Genomic DNA, 12,177 nt, shown 5'->3' on the forward strand with positions numbered 1-12,177 from the left:
AAAAGATGTCCCATGATGAATCTGGGTCAGCGGGGGCAAAAACTATGAATAAGGTGTAGTTTGCATTAAAGCAAAAGCAACCTTTTCCACGTTAGTGTCAATGTTCTTGTAAATATGGACAAGGGTAAGGGAGGATAGCAATAAATTCATAAGTGTATTACATGCATAGATGTTATACCCCCATTACCATTGGTAATGGGGGCTATGTCGGAGTCACTTTGTCGGTCGGTCGATCTGTCCGTCTGTCGGTCTGACCCGAAATTTCATCCGATCTTCACCAAACTTGGTCACAAGTTGTGTCTTGATGATGTTTAGGTCAAGTTTGAATATGGGTCATGCCGGGTCAAAAACTAGGTCACGGGGTCACTTAGTGTGTATTAAACCGAAAGTTTGTCCAGACCATAACTATGTCATTTATCGTTAGATTTTAAAATAACTTGGTACATTTGTTCACCATCAAGGGACGGTGTGTCGTGTGAAAAAAGTACATCGATATCTCCAAGGTCAAGGTCACACTTGAAGTTCAAGGGTCAAATGCTTTTCCTGGCCATAACTTATTCATTTATTGTGAGATTTTAAAATCATTTGGCAAATGTGTTCACCATCGTGGGACGGTGTGTCGCACGAAAGAATTAGGCCAATATCTCAAAGGTCAAGGTCACACTTTGAGTTCAAAGATTAAAAATTGCCATAAATGAGCTTGTCTGGGCAACTACTATGTCGCTCATTGTGAGATTTTAAAATCATTTGGCACATTTGTTCACCATCATTGGACGGTGTGTCGCGCGAAAGAATTACGTCGATATCTCCAAGGTCACACTTTGAGTTCAAAGGTCAGAAATGGTCATAAATGAGCTTGTCCGGGCCATAACTATGTGGTTCATTGTGAGATTTTAAAATCATTTGGCATATTTGTTCACCATCATTGGACGGTTCGTCGCACGAAAGAATTATGTTGATAACTCCAAGGTCAAGGTCACACTTTGAGTTCAAAGGTCAAAAATGGCCATAAATGAGCTTGTCCGGGCCATAACTATGTTGTTCATTGTGAGATTTTAAAATCATTTGGCACATTTGTTCACCATTAATGGACAGTGTGTGGCGCGAAAGAATTACGTCGATATCTGCAACATCAAGGTCACACTTTGAGTTCAAAGGTCAAAAATGGCCATAAATGATCTTGTCCGGGCCATAACTATGTCATTTATTGTGAGATTTTAAAAATACCTGGTACATTTGTTCACAATCATTGGACAATGTGTCATGCGAAAGAATTATGTCGATAACTCCAAGGTCTAGGTCACACTTGGAGTTCAAAAGTAAAAAATGGCCATAAATTTGGACGGCATGTCATGCGAAGAATTCAAGAGTTCAAAGGTGGAAATGGCCATAAATGGTAATGGCATTATAATTCTTAAAAATCGCCATAAATTTAATTCTCTTGTTTTGTGGAGACAGCATGCAAAATAGTCTGTGTCAAGGCGGCACGTGGGGGTATATGTCAAGTCTCAGACAAAGCTCTAGTTAACTGAACACAATATATTAGCTCATGTCTTTCTGAATCATGGTTCTTCTAAGTATTTTAGAAAATTGCACTCAGGGTTTAGAAGAAAACTGTCAAGCTTATAAGAGCAAGATCTCGGTCCCTCACCTTTACTTCCATGTGGTATATGGGAACACAACAACTAAATGAAGTTAAGGTGTACAACCACCTAGGTCTTATATGCTAAAAGTCTGCGAGGAATGTTACTAAACAAACTGAATAGTGGCTTACATCCAGGAGGTTTAAACCCACTTACACTTAATACATTATACCAATCAGTTGTTTATCCTAAAGCACACGAATGTGAACTTTAGATTTAGATAAACAGACATTACAAGACTTGAGGTAGCCTGCAGGTTTTGCGTTAAGCACAGTCATACAGTCATTGAAACTGTCTACCAGCACTGACTTTTTACTTGGAGCGTTAGATGTTGATTCGCTCGAAACAGGTGTTGACACAACGTGCTCATGGTGAGCTTTTGTGATTGCCTTTTGTCTGTCGTGCGTCGTCCGTCCTGGGCCGTCAATTTTTGCCTTGTTAACACTCTAGAGGCCACATTTATTGTCCAATCTTCATGAAATTTGGTAAAAAAATTGGTCTCAATGATATCTTGGTTGAGCTCGAAGATGGTTACGTTTGCTTGAAAAACATGGCTGCCAAGGTGGGGGGCATTTTTCCTTATATGGCTATATATTGCTATAGTAAAATCTTGTTTACACTCTAGAGGCCACATTTATTGTCCGATCTTCATGTCACTTGGTCAGAAGATTCATCTCAATAATATCTTGGACGAGTTCAAAAATGATGCCGGTTGGTTGAAAAACATGGCCGCCAGGGAGCGGAGTATTTTTCCTCATATGGCTACAGTAAAACCTTGTTAACACTCTAGAGGCCACATTTATTTTCCGATCTTAATGCAACTTGGTCAGACGATTTGTCCCAATGTTATCTTGGATTAGTTCAAATATGGTTTCTGTTGCTTTAAAAACATGGCCACCAGGGGGCGTCACATTATTCCTAATATGGATATATAATGCTTTAGTTAAACCTTGTTTACTGTCTAGAGGCCACATTTATTGTCTGATCATCATGAAACATTGCCAGACAATTTGCCCCAATGATATCTTGGATGAGTTCGAAAATGGTTCTGGTTGGTGGAAAAACATGGCCGCCAAGGGGTCGTGACATTTGTCCTTATTTAGCAATTATAGTAAAACCTTGTTAACACTCTAGAATCTACATTTATTGTCCGATCATCATGAAACTTAGTCAGAAGGTTTGTCCCAATGATATCTCTAACGAGTTTGAAAATGGTTCCAGTGGCTTGAAAAACATGGCCACCAGGGGGTGGGGCATTTGTGCTTTTATGGCTTCATGAATCTTCATGAAACTTTGTCAGAATATTTGTTTAAATAATATCTTGGATGTGTATGAAAATGGATCTGGTCTGTTGAAAAACGTGGCTGCCAGGGTGTTCACTAGTCATGAAAGTTGGTAAGAACATTTGTTCTAATGACATAATGGGCTGCACAGAACAGATCAGTTCCTTTGAATCTCAGGTGAGCGACTTTGGGCCTTTCAGGCCCTCTTGTTTTGGACAGTTATGCAGACTTCCTTGTAGATACTTGGCCAAGCACGTGTTCCTTAATAGACTTACGCGTTATCTTGACCTTGATTTTCAATGCCAAGGTTTCATCCCAGATACATTTAGGTTAATTCATAGGCAGTGGCTAGCCGTACGTCCCCGTACGACTAGCCAATATTGGCTAGTCGCACGGCTCTGTACGTATAGCCTTTCCTATACGGACTGTCTAGCCGCACGGCTGTTATAACAAATAAATATATATTGATTATTTATTTATCTTCGTGCAGATTTATTTGTCATGAAAACGTGCCAATACATGTACTTAAAATGGTGTGCTACCACGCAGGTTGATTAGATGATAGCGCCCATCTTCAACCAATTCAAGCTCGACTTCCTCAGTTTTTTTCATCTGTTTCTCAACCAAAGAATATGCGTATTCACTAAGTTCCTTTCTGTAATCAGCAGCAACTGAGTCGTCTGAATGGGCTACAATAGGAACTTTAGCGGTTACTTTGCACCGTTTGCCGTTTATCTCAGTTCTGTGAATGTACAAGAACACTATATTGAGTATAATGTGCAAAGTCATCAAATTTGGCATTTTTTGTCAACGAGCTGTTTGATTTTCTTATTGATTCTTTAAAGTCGATTGTTGGTATTGTTACCCAAGGAACATGAAGTAGCCAGACCGATGACCCACTGGTCCTTGATGGAATCCCAAGACTGACGGAAATATTCAATTGCTTGATCAGTTTGTGTCTCCACCAGTAGCGCCTTGTTTGATTCCTATCGCTCCGGTGTAGATGAGTATGCACGTTTCTGTAGAATCTCCAATATATTGTCTCTTTGAAGTTTATTCACACCGATTTTCTCACTTGTTATTTCTCTGCGGAAAGTTCTAAGCACATGAAACAAGCAGATTTTGAGCTTTGCTTGGAACAGCTCTTTCTTAATTACCTCTCTCTATACAAAATCTTTGTCCGACATGACCGTTTGTGCTTTATCCCAGCTAGGGTTCTATTCTTTAAAAAGTCTAACCATTTCTGTCATTATTTCTTCTGTCTCGTCTGCAACTAACCACATTCCAACTACGTCATTCTGTCCATTTCCATTATCTATAAGAAGTATATACAAGGGCATTCGGGGATTGTTCATCTTGTACGTGGCATAAATACACAGGAATTCGGTATATGCTTTACATATATCACGCATCCTTGCGTCCTGAAAGTAAAGTCCTCTCAGTTCACTTTTTCATTTGTCACAAGTTTCACATAGGCGCCATTACACTTTGAGAGATGATCAACAGCGGACCGGAGGGTGGTCACATCTTAAGTAGTGCTTTTCGATTTCGTACGCAAGTTGTGAATATATTTCAACAACAGAAATTTCCCTGTTTCATTCATAACTCGTTGTTGGATCATTTTGTTGTTCGCTTTAACACTAAGCATATTCGCAATATTATCTTTTTCAAAGTCCTGAGCACTGCATTATTTGTTTAGTGATTGTGAAGCTCGTTGAGTGACCTCACTTGCAGGCATTGTCCGTCGGCTGAAGTACGGACCTTGATTTCAGCTTTGCACCCCATTTGAAACGTACTGGAAATTTATAACAAATTGAATTGTACAAAGTAAACGAATTTAGAGTAGACGAACTGGTCGTGACATTCGCATACAGTTAGTTTCTTCCCACTTTGTCTACTTCCCAATGCGTCCTCTCTCACTTCCCATAATGTTAGTTTTTCTGAAAAGTGACTATAATTTTTTTAAAGCAGTTTTACAGCTGTTATAGCTAATTTATATACTATTTTCCAAGAAAGTAAATGACTATTTGCATTAAAATATGTTTTTACAAAGAAAATAAGAGTTGACGAAATGAAGTAGATGCACAGGGAAGTCTACGAAGTGGGACGACATAGCAATGCTAACATGTCCGTTTGGTTTAGACCCAGATCCCTTCAAGCGTATTTTACACCTTAAACAGTGGTTGAGGAGGATATTCGTTTCTAGCTCGACTATTATATATGAAATATATATAGTGGAGCTATCCTACTTACCCCGGCGTCGGCGTTTCCGTTAGCGTGCAAATGTTAAAGTTTTCGATACCTCATTTATTTTCATTGTCCCTTGACATATTGCTTTCATATTTTGCATACTTGTTTACCATCATGATCCCAACCTATAAACAAGAGCAGACAACTGTATCAAGCATTTTGACAGAATTATGGTCCCTTTTATACTTAAAATATGCATATTATTGATAAATCTATGTTAAAAGTTTGCGTACTACCCCAAATATTTCCTGTGTCCCTTGACATATTGCTTTCATATTTTGCATACTTGTTAACAATCATGACCCCAACCTATAAACAAGAGCAGACAACTGTATCAAGCATTTTGACAGAATTATGGCCCCTTTTATACTTAAAATATGCATATTATTGATAAATCTATGTTAAAAGTTTGCGTACTACCCCAAATATTTCCTGTGTCCCTTGACATATTGCTTTCATATTTTGCATACTTGTTAACAATCATGACCCCAACCTATAAACAAGAGCAGACAACTGTATCAAGCATTTTGACAAAATTATTGCCCCTTTTATACTTAGAATATGCATATTATTGATAAATCTATGTTAAAGTTTGCATACTACCCCAAATATTTCCTGTGTCCCTTGACATATTGCTTTCATATTTTGCATACTTGTTTACCAACATGACCCCAACCTATAAACAAGAGCAGACAACTGTATCAAGCATTTTGACAGAATTATTGCCCCTTTTATACTTAGAATATGCATATTATTGATAAATCTATGTTAAAGTTTGATAAAACAACACTAACCTTACATACCACAATGCACTCCACCCAAACCATCCCCCCCAGAACAACCCCCCCCCCCCCCCCCAGAACCGCCCCCCCCCCCCCCACCCCCCCAAAAAAAATATTTTTTTTCTTATTTTTGAAAGATCATCTATTAAATGATCACCCACCCACATTATACCCCCCTCTTCCCCCACCTCTCCCCAACCCCCCCCCCCCAAAAAAAAAATAAATTGTTTTCTTATTTTTGAAAGATCATCTATTTAATGACCACAAACCCACATTATACCCCCCCCCCCCCCTCTCCATGATGGCTTACGTTATACTGTCAAGCAGTCGAATAGTCGAGCGCGCTGTCCTCTGACAGCTTTTGTTATTCTTATTTCTGCTGCAAACACAGGTTTTTGATAGTCGTTAGAAACATCCAGTTGGATGGGTCTAACGAGTACTTGTAATCTATGTTTTAGAGCAGAAATAAGAAGACAAATGAAACAGATTTCATAATTTGTCATATGATACTTGTCTTTTTGTCAGCTGTAGAAATCAGTTTTAAGCATAACTAGAAATGGCGCGGCAGAGGCCGACGCGTATCCCCACGCCGCATGTTTGACACAGGGGCGCCCCAGGGTTGGTAATGGGGCCATGCATAGTTGAGATTGACCGTATTGTCATAAGAGATGTTCAGTATAAATTTGCAGTAATTCAATGTAGAAATGAAGAAGTTAATGTAAAATAACCTAAAAAATGAGTGAAAATCTATACCCTAATTTCTCCTCCTCATCCTGCTCTCCTTACAAATCTAATAATGAATCAACTTCACTGTAGTCAATTATGTACATGTCATCCTAATTGGAATGACTTATGCGATGACTGAACATGCTCTCTTATAGCCAATCTTCTTGCTTCTGTTTTGGAAAAGTTATGTTTTGAGGTTAAATGGTTGACTAAATAGTAGCGTCTCAGAAATTTTCTATCGCAATCTTGTACACAAAAATGAATATGTGGAATTTCATGTCTGTCTTTGATGTGCCTGTTCAAAGTCCATTTTGCTTTAAATTGTTTCTCACAGTTTTCCCACTTCACATTTTGACAGATTTTCAGTAATGCGTCTAAAATTGTAATTGCACAAATTGAAAGTTTCAGCCCTTTTATAGATTGTTATGGCTATATTCCATGAGTTTCTCATGCTTGTTATGCATGACTGCATTCTATCTCTTCTCTCATATACAGGTGTCCCTTTGCGCCAATATTTAATAATCCCTTGTATAAACATTAGATTGAGCCAAACCATTTCACAGATGAGTTAACACAAACAATTGAATACTAAATACATCTCTGCGCCACTACTGTGTAACTTTTTTTGTTTTTGTTTTGTTTTGTTTTGTTTCAGAGTTTATTTACAGGTCCTACTGGCCTCTTCACGAGGTTATTGTAGCCCGACCTGCTGTACTGTGTAACTCGTGTGTGTGTTTCAGAGTTTATTTACAGGTCCTACTGGCCTCTTCACGAGGTTACGGTAGCCCGACCTGCTCCTGTGACCTCTTAGGGGAAAAAGATTAATTTTAGAGTCAAAGTAGGTCAAATTTACCCCGGTTTCCCGGGTATTCGCCAAATATTTTAATTTTTAAAAGAGTTCATTGCACGTTGGCCAATGAGACCTTAATGTGCTATCTACCTAAAGGTGGTGATGGGGAGCGGATCCCGCCGAGTGTCCCGCACATTACTAATGTACAAGACACTCAACGCGACCCACATCCCAACACCACCCGGTACGTAGGACCCGGAACACACACACGTATCGCTCTCACACCCCCACTCATTACGGGTGGCGCGTATGAGAGCGCCACGCCCGTGTGTTCCGGGTTCCTTGGTGGTGATCTGTGTATGGTTGTGTATTGTATGTGGTATGTGATTGTTGTGCATTTGTCTGGAGCGGAAGAGGAGGTGTCTGTCGGTAATTTACGGTCGTCGGTCAGTCGTGAAGGGTTGTATATTGTTGCAGTTCCCAGATCGCAGAACCCGCCGCCCCCGCACAAGCGCACCCACGCCGAGCGAGCCCGACGGTAACCAATATGTGCCTTAAGCAATCTCGAAAACCCACCCAGAGTTGCTGCCCATAGTGAATTCCCCGATTTATAACATGATTGAAATCAAAGCGCTGAAGGCACTGTAGGTGTTCGCTGTTGTACAAGTTTGGACGCAACTCAGTTTAAAAAATTATGTTATAGCTTTTTATATTGCAAGTTTTAAATGAACACAACCAATTCAAATTTATAAAGATCATGTCTTAGGCACAGGTCCAGATGTGTTTTTTAATCATTAATAAACAATTTAATTTAAAGCTTCATTTTGGGAAAACAGGGCTTAATGCATATGCATTGTCATCCCAGTACCAGAGATTCTTTAAACGAAAAACATTATACAATCAGAAAGTGTAGTCCTTGATTAGCTTGTGAGCATTGCACAGGCTAATCAGTGTGCACAGGCTAATCTTATTTAACATGCATTAAGCCCCGTTTTCCCTGAAAGCAGCCAATATGTACAGATTTCAATTATAAACACTAGACTGGCCAATGTCGTCTTACAAGCTGTTAAACACTATTAGTCATATACACCCACTACAGAGAACAGGCAGATGTGGTGGTTATCTTTCCTAGCAGAGGCTTCTAGCATAAATTTGTCGTCTGCTAATTTTACTGAAACAGGTAGTGGTTGTCTTTCTATAGCGTAGTTAAGCAGTTAAGCGCATACTTATTTGCAAAATTTGCTCTGTAACATTAGCGTGAGCTAACGCTCATACAAAAAATACATGGATTAGAGCTATTTGAAAACCGCGTAATGTGTTAGATTGTAAGTGTACTCACTTGTCTGCGTTATGACGACTTTCGGAGGTAATTCATGAATGTATGAATGTTTAAACAAGGAAATTATTTAATTTTTTATAAATAGTTTTAGCGTCGTCTTTGTTTTAATATATTCTGGTTTACCAGGGATATTTTCCCTAGCATCACGATGACGTGGTCTGTTTCCTCTTCGTATTGTCATATGAGCATAACTTTTTTTTGCTTATGGACCAGCTCTTAGTACATTTTTTTTAATTATTAAAATTTCTAGTTTTGGCTCAGCTATTTAAATACAAATTGTGTTCACGTTGAAATTACATACTATGAGTGACGTCATCATATGAATGAGTACAACGTCATACGAAAAATGTGAAGTTTTAACATTTTGCAATAGGGTGAAAACATAATCATTTACATGGCGGATAATTATACTTAAAATGTGTTTACTTCTTGCTCGTTGGAATGCCAACGTCTTCAACTGAAATACAGGTAACTTGTATTTTTTATTAGTATCTAGTCGAGTGGTGGGCTTCATATTTTATTAACGTTCTAGATCTACTTAGAAAATGTCATCACAGACACAGTTTTAATAGGGACGACAATCTCCGTCTATACTGGCGAAGTTTTCGTTTGGAAGAGATTTCATTCGCAATAAAAATTCCATATTGTCGTCCCTGTTAAACCCGTGCGGACTACACATGCCAATATAAGACGACACTTTTCGCACATGTATTAAGCCAGGTTTTCCCAAAACGAGGCTCATTTCTTTTCGTGCTGCTGCTGTGAGAGTTTTGATATTGATTATATTATTACATTACAAATCCTACTTCTCACTTCCGGCTACTTCATGAAAATATCAATACGTGAACATACATTAACAGGAACTTATATAAGTTAATTATCTGATAAGTAAGACGACCATTATCTAGAAACGATTTCTGACGAGTTTTATACATTTTTAGTGTCGCCCTAGTATGAAGAAAATCAAACACGCGTTCCTGATCAAATCTTCAAATCAAACTTTGTCGCGCTTTCTCGTTTATGTTCTAAAATTATAGTTTCAATCTTTTGTTTTAACAATATTCTTCTAAATAAACTGACGTAACATTTTTGTTGCCGTGCTCCTAATGATTGTCATCAACGTCGCCCTCCCTCTCAAATCTCACGGTTTACGTTGCAAGAAAAGTAAATCTTGCAGTCGTTACTTTGTATCAATATTACGCTCCCCTAGTTTACTTTTCCCTTGCCAAAATGAAATACAAAACATGCCGTAAATTATTATATTTTAATTGAGTATTTAAATGTGCATAATTAATCATCAAATGAGTAGATTATTTCCGATGCTGTGCATCGTTGTTTCTTCATCAAAAATTGAGAAAATCACGTGTTTCCTAAGTTTTTTTTTTTAATATTCGTCTTTTCGTTTACTCGCAGCTTGGTGTTTGACATTCTTATCACATTTGAAGTCACTCAAATACGTTTAGAAGTGATTAACGAAACCTTTAAGACAATACATGTAAGAAATGAATCGAACAGAGAATCACGTTTTTAATGCATGCATAAATTCGCCCTATTGCGTTGATTTCTTTTCCATTGTATTATAGTGAAATATTTTACGCTTATTATTTCGAATTTCTGACGTTAAGACAGCATCTTCCCGTCTTATCAACAGGACGATTATTTTCATTTATCGTACACAGGGCCAATTACTATGTTTGTGAGTGACGCGCATCTGACATTATTTTAACTTACAACCGTAAGTGATCTTTTATTTTCAACAATTTATTCGGGATTAAAGGGGCATTTTCAAGTTTTGGTAAATTGACCAAATTAAAAAAAAAGTTGTTTCGGATTCGCAAATTTTCGTTTTAGTTATGATATTTGTGAGGAAACTGTAATACCGAACATTGACCATGCTCTAAAATAGCCATTATATTTGGAAGCGTATATGGTACACCCTGATGCTGTGATGTCAAATTTCTATGACGGCATGATATGAAAAAGGTGTCATGGCGTAAACAATAACTCAAACTAACTTGTCGACTAAAACTATGATGGCAAGTCATTTAAAAAAAAAGAGCATGACGCAAAAGATTATGTTGATTTGTCGACTAAGGATAAGTTTTCAAGACTTAAAGAATCCGCATGTTGGCATAACAGCCTTAATCTCTGACGATAATTTAGCCTTTATCCGTCCTGTAAATTTAATTATTTCTGTGTTGTTTACGGTATGACGACATATATCTTGATGACTTGCAAGTAACGTAATGTTGACATGTCGATATAACTGAAGGAGGGATTGCTTGTTGTATTATTTTTTGCGTCCCGATGACAGCTTTTATATAATATGAAGACGAGTCGATATAATTGAAGTGGAGAAAGGGCGTTGTTTAAAAATGTTAGAATACAATCTGTGTGGATCACTGGATGTCGACATGACTCATGATGACAAAGATATAACATATGAATTTGTCGATATATATATATGACGATATATATCGTCAACATTATATTGGTGAGATTACCTAGATCAAGAAGACCAAATACTTTTTCGGGAAAAGCCGGAAACATTTACGTCGAGACTTTAACTTAATGTCGTTATGGCGAGTAAAATTAAGAGGGAAAAATACCGATCCGTATATGGTACACCCCAATAATATGTTTATTGCCGGATTAATTTATATCGACTAACTGTGAAATAAAATGGTATGTCGTCATAGTTTTGTAGGGTTTTCCCTGTTAATTTTACTCGCCATAACGACATTCAGTTAAAGTCTCGACGTTAATGTTTCCGACTTTTCCCGAAAAAATATTTAGTGGACATGATCTAAGTCGACAAATCAACATATTTTTTGCGTCATGCTCTTGTGAAAATGACTTGCCATTATAATTTTAGTCGACACAATGAGTTATTTTTACGCCATGACACCTTTTTCATATCATGCCGTCATAGACTATGGTACACTCCAATAATATGGTCACGCCGGATTAGTTTATATAGACTTACTTTGAAAAAACATGGTATGTCGTCATAGTTTTGTAGGTTTTTTCCTCTAACATTTACTCCCCATAACGATATAAAAAATTATTAAGTTTAAGTCTCGACGAAAACGTTTCCGACTTTTCCCGAACAAATATTTGGTCGACATGATCTAAGTCGACAAATCAACATATTTTTTTGGCGTCATGCTTTTGTGAAATTGACTTGCCATCATACTTTTAGTCGTAACGATGAGCTATTATTTACGCCATGACACCTTTTTCATATCATGCCGTCATAGAATGTTGACATCATCACAGCATCAGGGTGTACCATATACGCTTCCATAATTGAATAATTTGGAGAGTTATGTTGTTGTCGTTATATTTTGTGAAACTACGAGGA

The sequence above is a fragment of the Dreissena polymorpha genome, chromosome 5, assembly GCF_020536995.1.
Source record: "Dreissena polymorpha isolate Duluth1 chromosome 5, UMN_Dpol_1.0, whole genome shotgun sequence".
Lineage (NCBI taxonomy): Eukaryota > Metazoa > Mollusca > Bivalvia > Myida > Dreissenidae > Dreissena > Dreissena polymorpha.